At 44.1% G+C, this 19,665-nt stretch overlaps 1 long non-coding RNA gene across 1 annotated transcript in view; it reads right to left on the bottom strand.

The window, feature by feature from the left end:
* Positions 1–12,098: 12,098 nt before the first annotated feature.
* LOC311516058 overlaps positions 12,099–19,665 on the bottom strand; it is a 100,380-nt gene continuing 92,813 nt past the window's right edge. The window contains exon 3 of the long non-coding RNA XR_014710309.1: positions 12,099–12,747. This is a non-coding gene — a long non-coding RNA (uncharacterized lncRNA). The remainder of the gene's footprint in view (positions 12,748–19,665) is intronic.

The following is a 19,665-nucleotide window of genomic DNA, read 5'->3' on the forward strand; positions in this document are numbered from 1 at the left end:
AAATAGTTGGAGCAGCAAGTTCAAATTTCCCTTGGGGCCCCGAGAAACTAAATACAATAGTTCTATTAATTTCTAATTGACAGATGAGCTGCTATGCTTGGCTGAAATAGATTTCATTTTGCCTAGCTGAACTGGATTAATAACCCCAAAGTGCCCTGTGTAATGTGTATTATGATGAAGGGGGCAAGTTGTGCTATACAGATAAAATGCTATTCTCAAAACTCCATACATTATACAGTACACACTATAGGTATAAGTCAGGCCCTGAGAATACTGCAGTTGATTATGCTTCTGATATTATCTTAACCTCCTTCTTGCTCCAAGTTACACTGCACAAATTTCCCTCTCTGACCCCCCAATACATTCCTAGCTTTCATGAGCTTTGTTTTTCTGTTATTAAATTACTAAAGGAATGGAACAAAAGAACTAAAACAAATTACAAAATATACAGCTGTGCTAGCAATTGGAGCTGCCTGAACTGTATTTCTCTTAGCCTTATTTCTCCTTGTCATACTTCAGCAAATAAATCCTGTTCTCCTGTTCTCAATGGAACAATTTAAGTGTTAACCCAGAGTAATGAAAATGAAAAAAAGGCAAGCACATAGAATTGTGAATAGAAAAGGACGTACTTGTACAAAACACCTACGCAATACGTAGGTGCGAATAAGGATTTTATAATATAGAACATCTCTCAATTAGCTCTGAATTACATTGCATGCATTTGATTCAATTGCCTTTTGTATATTGATCCTGTGCTATTGTATTAACTGTCTTTTTCTGTATGACAAAATGCATGGTAAAAAATAATGATAGGAAGATGAATTTTGGGACACAAGCCCCAACTGCTATGCTGCTTTATAAACTCTTTCTCAGCAAACAAGAAAGACACACTATTGTATCATCCACAAATCTCATATTCAACAATAAGGTTACCTAAGTAATAAACAACTCTCTGTCCAAGATGTAGAGTTACTTCCCCCTTTACAAACTAGCCTTAACTCTTGAGTAATTGCCTAATTTCCAGGTACGTAGTTCCCTGGTGTGATCTAGCTTCCTAGAGTCCAGAGAAGCCACTGAGGGGATGCTACACAAGAGAGAAAGGAGTATTTCCGGCTATGAGGAGCCAGGAAGGCAGTAGCAGATAACCAGCTTGCCAAGGGAAAGGGGTATTCTGGCACTTTTGTAAGAAAAGCCAGGAATACATAAGAAAATGGAATGGCTTTTTCTGTTCATGAGATGCAAAGGGAGAAGCAAGAGGTATTGAGAGAAATGCATATTGGAAGGTAAAAAAGTAAGGTAAGGAGAAAGAGAGAGAGAGGAGTGTGTGTTGGGGAGAGATAGTGACAAATATTGTCTCATTGGGCATGTCTACACTTACCTCCGGAGTGATCGATCCAGCAGGGGTCAATTTATCGTGTCTAGTGAAGACACGATAAATCGACCACCAAGCACTCTTCTGTCGACTTCAGTACTCCACCAGAGCGAGAAGCGTAGGTGAGTCAATGGGGGAGCATCAGCAGTCGATCTACCGCAGTGAAGACACTGCGGTAAGTAGCTCTAAGTACATCGACTTCAGTTACGCTACTTTCGTAGCTGAAGTTGTATAATTTCACCCAACTCAGCTCACCCCACCCCCCAGTGTAGACCAGACCATTGTTTCCTTATACTTCCCCATCTGTCTCTTGGTATTAATCAGTTGTCTCTTGTTTTAAGTTTAGATGGTAAACTCTGTTGTAATAATTTGGCCTACAAATTTATCCTAATTGTGAGCTCAATTGTAAAAGTATGTGAAAGTTCATAAAATCTCACAATAACCTGTAATGACAAATACTGATGGGAAAAGGTATGCAATGGAGACAGAAACACTGAATTAGTCTAAACAAAAAGGTGTTCTGACATAACTCAAGGACTGTGTTAAGATCGTGCCTGGTAAACAAGAAAAGTGTGGCACCAGAAATCAGTGAACCAAAATTCGTGTGTCAGGAACTAGGCCTAATTGTTGGACAAATGAATGAGGAGATGGATTATTCTTCCCCTCATTCCATTTGCGGTCCTTAAATAAAGAGACTTTGGGGGAAACACCTGGGTACTGGAGCAAGCTGCACCATAATGGCTGCCACACACAATTGTCTCCTGGGATTCTGAACTTTCTTCATCTTGATCCCAAGAAATGTCCTAACCAGATCAGACCAGAGAGAAGGACCCAGATTATACTGCCAGCTCCCGTGGCTGAATCCCGAACATTACCTCAAATGTCAGACTTTCTCTCTCTGTGTCTCTTTGAATGTCCCCCAGAGGATTATGGGAATGTTTGGGAATGAACCCAAGAGTAGGCATGCTTTAGGGCTGCCAACCCTCCAGGATTGTCCTGGAGTCTCCAGGCATTAAAGGTTATGTCATGTGATGAACCTCCAGGAATAGGTCCAATCAAAGCTGGCAAACCTAGTGTGCTTTGCAATTCCCTCTGTTTTCCTTTCTGTTGGGGAAATAAGATGCGGGGGTTGTGTGTATGTTTTAGTTTGGTGGTTGTTGTGGGTTTAATTTCCTTCTCTTACTTTAGAAAGCTTTGGTTTGCCCTATGGGTGGCATGGCCAGCCCAGAGGGACAGAGACCTCACTTTGTTATGGATTCTGAGGGATTAAACTGGGGCCATGGGTTGCCGATTTTGCCTCCAGACACTGTCTCTATGTAATGTGTGTTCAAGCTGTGGGGAAGGTGACTGGCTTAAAAAATGTGAGGTCTGCCTCTCATATGGTATAGTGTTTGTGAGCACACTTAGCCTTGTGAGCAGGCAGTTGTGGAGAAGATTGTTGTTGTGGGGTGTTTTTGTCTCGGTTGTGCCCCTCTCAACACCTGCTGTTAAAGTCATCATCTCTAATGTTCCTCCTTGCATAGGAAATGAGCAGCAGGCTAGACACCTGGTGAGTTCTGGTAAGCTCCCCAGACCACCTGTAAAGTCCCACAGGTTCGGCATGCCTTGTCCTTTCATAGGCAGTTTTATCTGATATTAAACACTGCTTCTGAAGTTCTAAAAGTTTCCCTGAAGTATAGGACTGGGGACTATGACTATATTGTGCTTGTTGCCACCGAGGACATGGCCTGTTTTTGTTGTGGGAGTCTGACACATCTGGTTAATCAGTTCCTTGAGAAGAGGCAGGCTTCCCCTGGGAATGGTGACCCTGTCCTGGGAGTGAGGGGTTTCTGAGAGTAAAGCACTGGGTGGGGTGGCTGTGGCTGAGTCTGGGTACCAGCAGGCTCCAGATGTCTCTGAGATGTTGGTTCTGGGGTGTTAGTGCCCCCTTAGCAACCTGGGGGAGATGGTATTGCTGGTTCTCTGGCTCCTGACTCAGTTGCCTCTCGGCCTGAGCCTGATTGCAAATTGAGACTGAGCCTGTTGCTATGGAATTGGCGGCCCTGGCTGAGGATTCTGATATGCTGGCAAAGTCCCAAAGCAAAAAGCAGCTGTTGAAGGCAAAGGGGGCTCCAGTTTCAGAGGGTGCAGTGAAGCTGGCTAGTTTGGTCAGGGCAGCTGGGAAGCATGCTGTTGAGGGTGCTGCTGATGGTGGTTCTTTGGTTGGGGGCATGGAGAATTCTTAGGGTGTAGTTTTGCCTCCTCGGTCCCAGCAGCCCCCCCACCCCCTCCACTAGTCTCTCTGAGGTTTCCCCCATCAAGCTTGGTAGTGATGCACATTCAGAGAGTGGGGGATGATGAACTCACAAATTCTTTGGGTCCTGAATTCCCTGAGTGGGCATACATCTTGGACACTATTGATAGGTTTCTGGGTGAGACAAAGGGGAAACGTGGAGTAGAGGTGACAGACTGGTTTTCTGACCTTAATCTGTTTTTGTTGTCTGCTCAGTATACTATGAGAAGTATCTCTGTATCTGAGTTTGTCAAAAAGAAGGGGTATGGGTAGAAAAAACTGATGATCAATGTGTGTGTCTCTTTGACCAGTGGAAATGTTGGGGATTAATGGAAAAGGAGAAGTGGTACTTTTGCATGAGGGTTTTTTGTGGGGGGGGGGTTCTCTCTTTGTTTTTTTCTTATTTTTTTCTGATGAGTTCTGATCTGATGGATAATTTTGTGTGTTGCTGTCTGAATGCGAGTGGGTGCTGGAACATGAAAAAAATATATGGCTCTTTGAGCACTTGTCCCAGAAAAGGGTGGACATTTAATTTTTGCAAGAAACTCACACAGATGCAGGCAACCAAACTAACTGGCTTGCTCATTGGAGAGGGGAGGTTCTTTTGAGTCCTGGGTCCTCTGCAAGTGCAAGGGTTGCCATTCTCTTTGCGCACAGGGTGAAGCCTGATTCAGTAGCTGTGCAGGAAGTTGTTCCAGGCCATTTATTGATGGCTCAAGATACTTTTGAACAATATCACCTTTTTTAAAATTTATGTCTATGCTCCTACTATAGGAAAAGACAGGGTGTGATTTTGTGAACTTGGGTGCTCTTTAGACAAATTGCTTGACAAGTGATATTTTAATTTTGGGGGGTAATTTTAATTTAATTTAATGAGAGCTTGGATAACAATCATTTGGAACTACATACACTATCTGCTCATCAATTTGCAACTTTTTTACAGGCTTCAGACCTAACTGATGTATGGCGACATTTTCACCCTTATTAGTGTTCACCCTTATTTCACACCTCGTTGGGTGCTAGGGTGAGCTCTTTCTCTGTGGCTCATTTGAAACATTTTTGTGTTTTTAATGATCATTTACCTCATTACCTGTCTAGTTGGGTTTTCCCTACTGGGATTTCAGATCATAGTTTGGGCTTATTTCTGTTTCTATCCAAGACTGTCTTCCATACTGGAATTTTAACATTCACCTTTGACAAGATATCTACTTTTGAGACTCTCAATTATTTTGGGAGAGCCTGGGTTGCCTCACAGGATGGGTAAAGTTAGGAAGTTCGCTGTGAGTGTTTTCTCAGACCTGTATGCCACAGAGCTTATGTAGCCCATCTGAGATTTGGCAGCTCCTTGAGGATGTTCCTAGGATCTCAATATTGGATGTGGACAGACCTGAACAGGATCTGATAGATAGATAGACTCATAGATATTAAGGTCAGAAATGACCATTATGATCATCTAGTCTGACCTCCTACAAATGCAGGCCACAGAATCTCACCCACCCACTCCTGCAATAAACCTCTCACCTATGTCTGAGCTATTAAAGTCCTCAAACCATGGTTTAAAGACTTCAAGGTGCAGAGAATCCTCCAGCAAGTGACCCATGCCCCATGCTACAGAGGAAAGCAAAAAAACCCCAGGGCCTCTTCCAATCTGCCCTGGAGGAAAATTCCTTCCCGACCCCAAATATAGCAATCAGCTGAACCCTGAGGATGTGGGCAAGATTCACCAGCCAGATACCCAGGAAAGAATTCTCTGTAGTAACTCAGATTCCACCCCATCGAACATTCCATCACAGGCCATTGGGCCTATTTACCATGAATAGTTAAAGATCAATTAATTGTCAAAATCATGTTATCCCATCATACCATCTCCTCCATAAACTTATCGAGTTTAATGTTGAAGCCAGATAGGTCTTTTGCCCCCACTGCTTCCCTTGGAAGGCTATTCCAGAACTTCACGCCTCTGATGGTTAAAAATCTTCATCTAATTTCAAGTCTAAACTTCCCAATGGCCAGTTTATATCCATTTGTCCTTGTGTCCACAGTGGTACTGAACTTAATTAATTCCTCTCCCTCTCCGGTATTTATCCCTCTGATATAGTTATAGAGAGCAATCATATCTCCCCTCAACCTTCTTTTGATTAGGCTAAACAAGCCAAGCAACTTGAATCTTCTTCCTCGGATCATCCTAGTAGACCTTCTCTGTACCTGTTCCAGTTTGAATTCATCCTTCTTAAACATGGGAGACCAGAACTGCACACAGTATTCTGGGTGAGGTCTCACCAGTGCCTTCTAGAACGGTACTAACACCTCCTTATCTCTACTGGAAATACCTCACCTGATGCATCCCAAGACCTCATTAGCTTTTTTCATGGCCATAGCACATTGGTGGCTCATAGTCATCCTGTGGTCAACCAATACTCCAAGGTCCTTCTCCTCCTCCATTACTTCTAATTGATGCATCCCCAGCTTATAACTAAAATTCTTGTTATTAATCCCTAAATGCATGACTTTACACTTCTCATTATTAAATTTCATCCTATTACTATTACTCCAGTTTACAAGGTCATCCAGATCTTCCTGTATGATATCCCGGTCCTTCTCTAAATTGGCAATACCTCCCAGCTTCTGCCCTAAATGGCTTTGCTCCACGGAAGGCACTTGGTATTGATGATTTGCCTATTGAGTTTTATAAGACCTTTTTGACCCTTTTGGGGCCTGACTTGCTCCAGGTTTCTCAGGAAAGCATCAGAGACAAAATATTGCCACTCAGTTGTCATCAGGCAGTTCTTACCCTGTTGCCTAAGAAACGGGGGCTTGGAAACCTGTGTCCCTGCTTTGCTATGACTATAAACTTTTTTCAAAGGCCTTGGCAAATAGACTGAAAACTGTAATTGGTTCAGTCATGCACCCTAATCAAGCCTACTGCATTCCCAACAGGTCCATTCTTGATAACCTTTTCCTATTGCAGGATGCAATTTTGAACTGAAAAATGTTTAATTTGTACATTGGATTGATTTCCCTTGATCAAGAGAAGGTTTATGATCACGTAGATCATGGATATTTGTTTCACACTCTGTGCTTTTGGACTTGGGCCCAGGCTTGTCTCCTGCATTCAGTTACCGTATAATTAAATATAGTCTACTTAAGGTGTTTTGAGCACCCCTTTCCATTCCATAGGATCAGACAGGGTTGTTCCCTGTGGGGGCTATAGACAATAACTTGATGAACCTATGTTCATCCTTATAATATGATTGTGTGTGGTATCCAATGCAAAGTTTGTCATGTCAGGTGTCTTCAGAAAGCTCATGATGCACAGAACATTTTTGTTATAGTGATGTTATGGGCTGTAATTTCATGTATATAGTTATGAGGCTGAAAATGTGTCCTCGTGGCTTAAAACAAGCCCAGGAAAAAACTCTCCAAGAACAGAGGGGCAGTTCATACCTCATCAGGGCATGTATGGGACAAACCCAGACCAGTCTCACAGGAACAAAGGACACTGGCCTAGGCAGCAACAAAGGATCTGTTGGTCTCTCGAGTGAGTCACACACATCCCTTCCTTTGGTCAGTTTGGGACTATGATGAGGTAATGCTCATATGACCCTGAAGTGGGGGGCAAAGACAAGAGGGAAGAAGGAACATGATAAAAGGGAGAGACATTTGCCATGCTTTTCTCTCTCTCTTCCACCTCTATCTACAGACATCACCACCATGTGACTGAAGTGCTCATCAAAGGGGAGAGCCTGGCTGAAGGGCAACCAGCCAGCCTGTAGTGAGAAGCATCTAAGTGATAAGATCAACTGAGAATGCATTTTGCTTTTATTTCATTTGACCAAATCTGACTTCTTGTGCTTTGACTTATAATCACTTAAAATCTATCTTTGTAGTTAATAAATTTGTTTGTTTATTCTACCTGAAGCAGTGCATTTGGTTTGAAACATGTCAGAGACTCCCCTTGGGATAACAAGCCTGGTACATGTCACTTTCTTTGTTAAATTGACTAATTCATATAAACTTGCAGCGTCCAGCAGGCATAACTGGACACTGCAAGACGGAGGTTCCTAGGGTCGTGTCTGGGACTGGAGATATTGGCTAGTGTCATTCTGTTGCATAATCCAAGCAGTTTACGTGCCGGAGGCTGTGTGTGAATAGCCCAGGAGTGGGGGTTCTCAAAGCAAAGCAGGGTAAGGCTGGCTCCCAGAGTCAAAGATTGAGGTGACCTAGCATATCACCTAGCATATCACCAGGCCAGATAACACCAGGGGAATGTCATGGTGGTATTCTTCTAAGCTCTGCCCACAAAATTCACAAACTTCACCCACCAAGATGCCACTTGCAATGGACTGTGCAGATATTCAAAATGTGTTCATGTATCGTCTCCTGGCTCATTGGGCTTGGCACCCCCTCACTGGGCTCTCAATACACCCAGAGTCTCTACTGTCAACATTTAGGACTGGGTCTCCCACCAACATAGTGCTGTGCACACTACCACTTGTGCCAGGGAAGCTTATGTCACTTGGGGGGGGGGGAGGAGTATTTTTTTCACACCCTGAGTGACATACGTTTTGCCAGCATAAGTGCTAGTGTAGACATGGCCTAACAACTATTATCCCTTCAGAATTCCAACAGGAGCAATAGGAGGCAATGGCAGATAACGTAGCATTGCCCTCTTGCTCCCCAGTCCATCTGAGGACTGCCTGGTATTTTCCTCCCAAATGCTGACTCCTGAAATAGTAAAAAATTAATTCTAGTACTTAGCAGGAGGCAAATAAAAAGAACCCCAAATCTATTATTTTTACATAATCCCATTACTTTAAAGCCAATCTCATGATTTTTGAACATTTGGGGGTGACAATACTGTTACCGTCACCTCTTCATTTAAGTCCATCTATGATCACTGCCATGTCACTTGCACATGCTAGCCTTGCCATAGGTTGTATAAAGCCCCAGCTGTACACTCAAAGCTGAGCCATCCCATTCTCAAAGTTGTTTTCACTTTTCATCTTTATTATGCTATTTTCTGAAATGTACATTTGTATGGCTATATCCAGAGGAATAGTAAAAGGGACACTAAAAATTAAAATAGACAGACCAGAAGTTTAGCATTCACTGTTGTCTCCCAAGCAAGCTTGATAAAATGAAGAAATACATTGGATTTTGGAATGCATCCTTTAAAAACATATGATTCTCACTCTTAATGAGCAGTCAGAAAGAACTTACATGAACTACACAAAGATTAGCATTTAAAAAGTCAACATTCAGCAACAGTGACCACACCATGGTGTGTAAATTATCACAATATTTCCTTTTAGTAAGAACAGAAGATTATTGTGATCAACATGGGTAAAAGTTCACTTTTAAAATCTACTGATACAGCTCTTCAATTTAAAAATAGAAAAAGCAGACCCCAAGTTTAGCTAAAAGCCCTCTTCACTTCTGCTTCTTAAAGGTCTGACTACCTTCACAAGACATGGCTTTCTTGCCCCTTCTCTTTTCACTCCAAAATTTATCTTTCAGTTTTGAAAGCACCTATAAGAGAAAGGGATATCATTTTCCAGGTCACATCCATGTAAAACAACAAGAAATGGAGAAATCAGGTTGGGAAACCAGTTATTACCCTCTCATATCATTCTATTCAGGTCAGCAGCATAAAGATATTTCAGGCTGAGTCACAGTGGTGTTTGTCTGTGTTATACTATTATTCTCAAAATAAAGTGGAGATAGCCAGAAAATAATTGTGTTTCATAATTATCAAAGACGAATAGCTGCTGTAGCCTCTGCAATGTCATTTCTTACCTGTAGAGGTAGGCCACAACTGGAAATTCAAATTCAGCTCCTTTGAATTTTAGTGTGAATATTTGGATTTGAATCTATGGAATGGTACCTATGCCTACAGACTTGCTACAGGGTATGTCTACGCTATGAAATTAGGTCAAATTTATAGAAGTCTTTTTTTAGAAATCGTTTTTATATATTCGAGTGTGTGTGTCCCCACACAAAATGCTCTAAGTGCATTAACTCGGCGGAGTGCTTCCACAGTACCAAGGCTAGCGTCGACTTCCGGAGTGTTGCACTGTGGGTAGCTATCCCATTGTTCCCGCAGTCTCTGCTGCCCATTGGAATTCTGGGTTGAGATCCCAATGCCTGATGGGGCAAAAAACATTGTCTGGGTACATGTCGTCAGCCCCCCCCTCCCCCCGTGAAAGCAACAGCAGACAATCGTTTCGTGCCTTTTTTCCTGAGTTACCTGTGCAGACACCATACCACGGCAAGCATGGCGCCCGCTCAGCTCACTGTCACCGTATATCTCCTGGGTGCTGGCAGACGCGGTAGTGCATTGCTACACAGCAGCAGCAACCCATTGCCTTGTGACAGCAGATGGTGCAGTAGGCCTGAAAACCATTGTCATTGTGTCCGAGGTGCTCCTGGCTGCCTCGGTAAGGTCGGTCAGGAGCGCCTGGGCAGACATTGGCGCAGGGACTTAATGAGGGGTGACTCGACCAGGTCATTCTCTTTAGTCCTGCAGGCAGTCCTATTGTACCATCTTATGGTGAGCAGGCAGGAGATGAGGATGGCTAGCAGTCCTACTGCACCGGCTGCTGCCAGCCAAAGATGTAAAAGACAGATGGAGTGGATCAAGACAAGAAATAGACCAGATTTGTTTTGTATTCATTTGCTCCCCCTTCTCTCTGTGAAATTAACGGCCGACAATCGTTCTGGTGAGGTCTGTCAGGGGCACCTTGAAAACTTTAGTGGAGATTCAGTCCTGCCTGAAATAGCAGAGGGAGGGATAGCTTAGTGGGTTGAGCATTGGCCTGCTAAACCCAGGGTTTTGAGTTCAATCCTTGAGGGGGCCATTCTGTATAACAGTTCTTTTTGTTTCTCCTTGATATAAAACCACGCCCTTTTTTTATTTGAATTCCCTGTAAGCATGTCATCAGTCGCCCCTCCCTCCGTCAGAGCAACGGCAGACAATCGTTCCGCACCTTTTTTCTGTGCAGACGCCATATCACTGCAAGCATGGAGCCCGCTCAGATCACTTTGGCAATTCGGAGCACATTAAACACCACGCGCGTTATCCAGCAGTGTATGCAGCACCAGAACCTGGCAAAGCAAAACCAGGCAAGTAGGCGACTTCAGCGCGGTGACGAGAGTGATGAGGACATGAACACAGACTTCTCTCAAAGCACGGGCCCTGGCAATGTGGGCATCATGGTACTAATGGGGCAGATTCATGTGGTGGAATGCCGATTCTGGGCCTGGGAAACAAGCACAGACTGGTGGGACTTCATAGTGTTGCAGGTCTGGGATGACTCCCAGTGGCTGAAAAACTTTCGTATGCATAGGGCCACTTTCATGGAACATTGTGACTTGCTGTCCCCTGCCCTGAAGCGCAAAGACACCAAGATGAGCAGCCCTCACAGTTGAGAAGCGAGTGGCGATAGCCCTGTGGAAGCTTATGACGCCAGACAGCTACCGGTCAGTCGGGAATCAATTTGGAGTGGGCAAATCTACTGTGGGGGCTGCTATGATGCAAGTAGCCAACACAATCAAAGATCTGCTGATATCAAGGGTAGTGACTCTGGGAAATGTGCAGGTCATAGTGGATGGCTTTGCTGCAATGGGATTCCCTAACTGTGGTGGGGCCATACATGGAACCCATATCCCTATCTTGGCACCGGAGCACCAAGCCAGCGAGTCCATAAACCGCAAGCAGTACTTTTCAATAGTGCTGCAAGCTCTGGTGATCACAAGGGATGTTTCACCAACATCAACGTGGGATGGCTGGGAAAGGTACATGACGCTCGCATCTTCAGGAACTCTGATCTGTTTCAAAAGCTGCAGGAAGGGAATTTCTTCCCAGACCAGAAAATAACCGTTGGAGATGTTGAAATGTCTATAGTTATCCTTGGGGACCCAGCCTACCCCTTAATGCCATGGCTCATGAAGCCGTACACAGGCAGCCTGGACAGTAGTCAGGAACTGTGTACAGACTGAGCAAGTGCAGAATGGTGATAGAATGTGCATTTGGACGTTTAAAAGCACGCTGGCACAGTTTACTGACTTGGTTAGACCTCAGCGAAAGCAATATTCCCACTGTTATTACTGCTTGCAGTGCGCTCCACAATATCTGTGAGAGTAGGGGGGAGACGTTTATGGCAGGGTGGGAGGTTGAGGCAAATCACCTGGCTGCTGGTTACGCGCAGCCAGACACCAGGGTGGTTAGAAGAGCACAGGAGGGCGCAATGCGCATCAGAGAAGCTTTGAAAACCAGTTTCATGACTGGCCAGGCTACGGTGTGAAAGTTCTGTTTGTTTCTCCTTGATGAAACCCCCCGCCCCTTGGTTCACTCTACTTCCCTGTAAGCTAACCACCCTCCCCTCCTCCCTTCAATCACCACTTGCAGAGGCAATAAAGTCATTGTTGCTTCACATTCATTCATTCTTTATTAATTCATCACACAAATAGGGGGATAACTGCCAAGATAGCTCAGGAGGGGTGGTGGAGGAGAGAAGCACCGGGGGGGGGGGGGGTGGAGGAGGGAAGGACAAGGCCACACAGCACTTTAAAAGTTTAAAACTTTAAAACTTATTGAATGCCAGCCTTCTGTTGCTTGGGCAATCCTCTGGGGTGGAGTGGCTGGGTGGCCGGAGGCCCCCCCACCGCGTTCTTGGGCATCTGGGTGAGGAGGCTATGGAACTTGGGGAGGAGGGTGGTTGGTTACACAGGGGCTGTAGCGGTGGTCTGTGCTCCAGCTGCCTTTCCTGCAACTCAACCATATGCTGGAGCATATTAGTTTGATCCTCCAGTAGCCTCAGCATTGAAATCTGCCTCCTCTCATCACGCTGCCGCCACCTTTCAGCTTCAGCCCTCTCTTCAGCCCGCCACTTACTCTCTTCAGCCCACCACCTCTCCTCCCGGTCATTTTGTGCTTTCCTGCACTCTGACATTGTCTGCCTCCATGCATTCATCTGTGCTCTGTCAGTGTGGGAGGACAGCATGAGCTCAGAGAACATTTCATCGCAAGTGCGTTTTTTTCACCTTCTAATCTTCACTGGCCTCTGGGAAGTAGAAGATCCTGTGATTCTTGAAACACATGCAGCTGGTGGAGAAAAAAAAGGGAGAGTGGTATTTAAAAAGACACATTTTATAGAACAATGGGTACACTCTTTCATGGTAAACCTTGCTGTTAACATTACATACATAGCACATGTGCTTTCGTTCCAAGGTCACATTTTGCCTCCCCCCACCATGTGGCTAGCCCTTCCCTCCTCCCTGTGGCTAACAGCAATGAACATTTCTGTTCATCCACAGGCAAACAGCCCAGCAGGAAGGGGCACCTCTGAGTGTCCCCTGAAGAAAAGCACCCTATTTCAACCAGGTGACCATGAATGATATCACTCTCCTGAGGATAACACAGAGAGAAAAAAAGGGATGTTGTTTGAATGCCAGCAAACATACACTGCAATGCTTTGTTCTACAGTGATTCCCGAGTACGTGCTACTGGCCTGGAGTGGTAAAGTGTCCTACCATGGAGGACGCAATAAGGCTGCCCTCCCCAGAAACCTTTTGCAAAGGCTTTGGAAGTACATCCAGGAGAGCCACGAATGCCAGGGAAAATTAATCATTAAACATGCTTGCTTTTAAACCATGTATACTATTTTAAAAGGTACATTCACCAGAGCTCCCTTCTTCGCCTGGTGGGCCTGGGAGGCAGCCTTGGGTGGGTTCGGGGGGTACTGGCTCCAGGTCCAGGGTGAGAAACAGTTCCTGGCTGTCAGGAAAATCAGTTTCTCCGCTTGCTTGCTGTGAGCTATCTACAACTTCATCATCATCATCTTCCTTGTCCCCAAAACCTGCTTCTGTGTTGCCTCCATCTCCATTGAAGGAGTAAAACAACACGGCTGGGGTAGTGGTGGCTGAACCCCCTAAAATGGCATGCAGCTCATCATAGAAGCGGCATGTTTGGGGCTCTGACCCGGAGCAGCTGTTTGCCTCTCTGGTTTTCTGGTAGGCTTGCCTCAGCTCCTTAAGTTTCACGCGGCACTGCTTCGGGTCCCTGTTATGGCCTCTGTCCTTCATGCCCTGGGAGATTTTGACAAATGTTTTCGCATTTTGAAAACTGGAACGGACTTCTGATAGCATGGATTCCTCTCCCCATACAATGATCAGATCCTGTATCTCCCGTTCGGTCCATGCTGGAGTTCTTTTGCGATTCTAGGACTCCATCATGGTCCCCTCTCCTGATGAGATCTGCACTCACCTGCAGCTTGCCACGCTGGCCAAAGAGCAAATTGAAATTCAAAAGTTCGCAGGCCTTTTCCTGTCTACCTGGCCAGTGCATCTGAGTTGAGAGTGCTGTCCAGAGCGGTCACAATGGAGCACTCTGGGATAGCTCCCAGAGGCCAATACCATCTAATTGCATCCACAGTACCCCAAATTTGACCCAGCAAGGCTGATTTAAGTGCTAATCCCCTTGGCGGGGATGGAGTAAGGAAATCGATTTTAAGAACCCTTTAAGTCGAAAAAAAGGGCTTCATCGTGTGGACGGGTGCAGGGTTAAATAGATTTAACGCTGCTAAATTTGACCTCAACTCCTAGTGTAGACCAGGGCTTAAAGTTCATCCCTTCAGGTTTTTAATCTATGTTCCAGTATCATCTTGTGAAATTTCAGCCTAAAGTCTCATGAGATCCACTGACATTTTGGGGCTGAAATCTCTCAGAGAGAGCTCATGTGATTTTAATGCTGTTAAAATACAGCAAAAACTGTTGCAATGATTTGGTCTCAAACCTGCACTACTCTGAATCTTTTAGACTAAACTTAATCCATCTGTGGATATTGCCTCTTTGACTCACCTCTACCTTTGCTTGACTGGGCAAGGTCTTTAATGCAGATGCTCAGCCTATGATTCATTCTAAGGCAAACCTATTGCTTTTCTTTTAGATGCATTTAAATCCCCAGAGAGTTTCAGCACCCAGGTTTCTGGTATTTTTTTGTTTACCAGAACCCCTTTATGTGAGCCATCTGGAATGTTTATTCTATTCATCCAGTTGATGGGATGTCTCATCAGTTTAATACCTGTTAAAACTGAGAGATAGAAATTTGTGTCTGAGTCAGTGAACAAATTAACCTTTCAGGCATAAAAATTCACCAGCATTGTTGACTACACACAGCAATAAGCAGTCTTAAATGCAGTGTGTTAACAATTTACATTACATTCCAAATAAGACAGATGAAGAATTATAGAATGATGCATTTTTCACATACATTTGTTACAATCATATGTAAAATTTGATGATGGGTTGACTTGTGCACTTTCATTAGTTATGTTTAAATTACAAGGAGTCCATTTCTAAAGAATGATAAGCATGAGAAATCCATTGACAAGGGGACTGAATGGGTTATATTTTCTATTAAATCTAAGGGTACATGAAATATTTTAGATATCATGCTGTAGTTTAGGACTATAGATCACTTAACATTTTTATTTTTCAATTTATAAAAACCAAGCGAATAATAAAAATACTTCTCCATGATTCTCTTTCAAAATGCTCTGAGGTTCTACTGTTACAGACACCACAGGAATGGAGGTTGTTCATAACTCTGAAGTGTTCATAACTCTGATCAAAACGTTATTGTTGTCCTTTCAAAAGTTTACAACTGAGCATTGACTTAATACAGCTTTGAAACTTTATGATACAGAGGAAAAATGCTATTTTCCCCTTTTTTTTTTACTAGTTTATGTTTAACACCGTACTGTACTGTATTTGCTTTCTTTTTTGGGGGGGTGTCTGCTGCTGCCTGATTGTGTGCTTCCAGGTCAGAAATGAGGGGTGTGGTTGACTGGTCAGTTCATAAGTCTGGTGTTCGTAACTGTGAAGTTCTACTGTATGTCCATTAGTTTATTAGGGAAAGGTCTTTGTAAAGAGATGAGCTTCCTACCATGCCTTGAAGATCAAAAATATTCAAACTCTGTAGAATCAATGGGGAAGGCAAATTCTGAATTCAGCACCTCCACTGGGAATGCCCTGCAACAGGCCCCCATACATTTAGATTGGGTGACTCAGCTAATCTCATATGTCATGGCAGAGCAGGGGGAGAGGCAGTCTCTCAGGAAGCTAAGGTTTGAACTACATCTGTACCCCAATATAACGCGGTCCTTGAGAGCCAAAACAATCTTACCACGTTATAGGTGAAACCGCGTTATATTGAACTTGCTTTGGCCTCGAGCATTTCCATTATTAATACAGTATTTGACACAAGAAGTTTTATTCTTGGTGTTGTTTTAGAAAGGGTGCATCTGATGTTGTCCTTCACATCAAGCCTGGGGTCAAGGCTCGCAGCTGCGCATCCAGCGTCAGGGGTGGGGCTCGCAGTCCTGCAGCTCCACACAGGGATAGGGGGCTCGCAGCCATGCATCACGGTCGGGGCTCGCAACTTGCAGCAGCGCGCTGGGGTCAGGCTTGCAACCCCCCCACATAACTGGGTTGTGCGCCCCCAATTTGAGAACCAATGTTGTAGACGAGACAGAAAACCATTTTTGCTTTACCGCATTATATCTGAATTCGTGTTATATCAGATTGTGTTATATCGGGGTAGAGGTATATATAGGAACATATAGAGCGATGTTTCAGAGTAGCAGCCGTGTTAGTCCATATTCGCAAAAAGAAAAGGAGTACTTGTGGCACCTTAGAGACTAACAAATTTATTTGACCATAAGCTTTCGTGAGCTACAGCTCACTTCACTGGATGCGTAATTAAAGTGGAAAATGCAGTCAGGATGTTTTTATACACACAGACCATGAAAAAATGGGTGTTTATCACTACAAAAGTGATCCCCCCACCCCACTCTCCTGCTGGTAATAGCTTATCTAAAGTGATCACCCTCCTTACAATGTGTATGATAATCAAGGTGGGCCATTTCCAGCACAAATCCAGGGTTTAACAAGAACGTCTGAGGAACAGAGAGGGGGAGGAAGGGGTAGAAAAAACAAGGGGAAATTGGTTACCTTGCATAATGATTTAGCCACTCCCAGTCTCTATTCAAGCCTAAGTTAATTGAATCTAATTTGCAAATGAATTCCAATTCAGCAATCTCTCGCTGGACTCTGGTTTTGACATTGTTCTGTTGTAATATCGCAACTTTCATGTCTGTAATCGCGTGACCAGAGAGATTGAAGTGTTCTTCGACTGGTTTATGAATGTTATAATTCTTGACATCTGATTTGTGTCCATTTATTCTTCTACGTAGAGACTGTCCAGTTTGACCAATGTACATGGCAGAGGGGCATTGCTGGCACATGATGGCATATATCACATTGGTAGATGTGCAGGTGAACAAGCCTCTGATAGTGTGGCTGATGTTATTAGGCCCTGTGATGGTGTCCCCTGAATAGATATGTGGGCACAGTTGGCAACGGGCTTTGTTGCAAGGATAGGTTCCTGGGTTAGTGGTTCTGTTGTGTGGTATGTAGTTGCTGGAGAGTATTTGCTTCAGGTTGGGGGGCTGTCTATAGGCAAGGACTGGCCTGTTTCCCAAGATTTGTGAGAGTGATGGGTCGTCCTTCAGGATAGGTTGTAGATCCTTGATAATGCGTTGGAGAGGTTTTAGTTGGGGGCTGAAGGTGATGGCTAGTGGCGTTCTGTTCTTTTCTTTGTTAGGCCTGTCCTGTAGTAGGTGACTTCTGGGTACTCTTCTGGCTCTGTCAATCTGTTTCTTCACTTCAGCAGGTGGGTATTGTAGTTGTAAGAATGCTTGATAGAGATCTTGTAGATGTTTGTCTCTGTCTGAGGGTTGGAGCAAATGTGGTTGTATCGTAGAGCTTGGCTGTAGACAATGGATCGTGTGGTGTGGTCTTGGTGAAAGCTGGAGGCATGTAGGTAGGAATAGCGATCAGTAGGTTTCCGGTATAGGGTGGTGTTTATGTGACCATCATTGAACAGCCAGAGCAGAACATTCATAAACCAGCCGGAGAACACTTCAATCTCTCTGGTCACGCGATTACAGACATGAAAGTTGCGATATTACAACAGAAAAACTTCAAAACCAGAGTCCAGCGAGAGACTGCTGAATTGGAATTCATTTGCAAATTAGATACAATTAACTTAGGCTTGAATAGAGACTGGAAGTGGCTAAGTCATTATGCAAGGTAACCAATTTCCCCTTGTTTTTTCTTACCCCCCCCGCCCCCCCTTCCTCAGACGTTCTTGTTAAACCCTGGATTTGTGCTGGAAATGGCCCAACTTGATTATCATACACATTGTAAGGAGAGTGATCACTTTAGATAAGCTATTACCAGCAGGAGAGTGGGGTGGGGGGAGAAAACCTTTTGAAGTGATAAACACCCATTTTTTCATGGTCTGTGTGTATAAAAACATCCTGACTGCATTTTCCACTTTAATTACGCATCCAGTGGAGTGAGCTGTAGCTCACGAAAGCTTATGCTCAGATAAATTGGTTAGTCTCTAAGGTGCCACAAGTACTCCTTTTCTTTTTATATAGAGCAATATCAACCCTCTGAATTACACATAGAAGGGAACTGACAGCTGGCAGGGACTTGGGCAAACAGGCCACTGCTTTCAGCACTAATAGTCTTAAAAGCGTAGCCTCAGTTAGAGCTCACTGCAGTAATCCAGTCTGGATGTGACACAGGCCAGGCCCTCATCAGAGAGAAACCGTCATAACTGTAGTGCCAGGTACAGATGGAGAAAAAGCTCTTCTGGCCAGTAACTCACCCAAAATTCCACAAGCAAGCAGGGATCCAGAGCTTCTCCTGGATTGTAAGCTTCTTTGACAAAGGGCAAACACACACCATTGATAGGGGTCAGATAGCAACCCTAACACCTTCTTGTTACTTCCCCTGCCAGCTAATATTACCTCTGTCTTATCTAGAATTAGCCTCAGCCAGGTTGCCTGCATCCCAGCTCCTGTCTCATCCACACCCTAAGAAAATATGGGCACCCAACCAGGAGTCTCATGCAAATGAGATATAGAGCTGAGTGTCATTCAGACAGACCATTGAAGCCCAAACATCCTCACAATCTCCCAAGCAACCTTATATACACACATTGAATGGCAAGGGGGAAAGAGTGAAACTGAGGAACACAAAAATCCTGCGGAATCTCGTACAACAGAGCTATCAGGCTAGATGAGCAATTCATAGAATCATAGAATCATAGGGTTGTCAGGGACCTCAGTCCAACCCCCTGCTCAAAGCAGGACCAACTCCAACTAAATTGCCCCACACCCTCTCCTGTGACCTCTGTAAAAGATCAGATTAGAATAATTCTAATATAGTTCTATTAACCTCTGCCAGGGTCCTGAAATGAGTCAACACATGCATCTGTATGAGGTCTGTCATGATCATTGTATGGGCTGACCAGTAAACAAAACACAAGGTGCTTTACAAAGTTGGTTAAGTATTATTATCCCCATTTTATAGATGAGGCAACTAAAGCACAACCAGTGTCAGTGACTTGTCCAAGGTTACACACTGAATCAGTAGCAGAGCTGAGAAGAGAGCATAGGTATTTTGATGCCCAATCCAGTGCCCTGTCTACTGGACCATGCTGTCTCACGAAAGTAGTTAGTAGTTGGATGCTGCTTAAATATTAAATGCAGCAAGAGTAGAAACCACTTGTCCCTCATTCTTGGACAGAGCCCTAACCAAGACCCATCACTGCATTCTGTCTACATCATTTATTCCCAGCTCAGGCCATATGTGTGTGTGAATGCGATGTAAGAGAATTAAGTGTAATCTTTCTAAAAATTCTGCTTTGGGCAGGATCTGTGTGGGCCAAATAGGAAAAGGTTTTGAATATCCTACAACTTCCTAATCCTTCTTTTTCTGCCTCTTCTCAAAGAGATCCCACTCTCACCCTGAGCAAATCAAACGCCCAGTGTTTTATTCAAACCATTCTATTTATAACAGTCTCCCAATCAGGGAACAAGAAAAAAAAAAGAAACATGACTTCATGACCAACTGAATACCTCGGATTTAAAATTCAGAATATCAGCTA

This window comes from Lepidochelys olivacea, assembly GCF_965140295.1.
Source record: "Lepidochelys olivacea isolate rLepOli2 genome assembly, chromosome: 2".
Lineage (NCBI taxonomy): Eukaryota > Metazoa > Chordata > Testudines > Cheloniidae > Lepidochelys > Lepidochelys olivacea.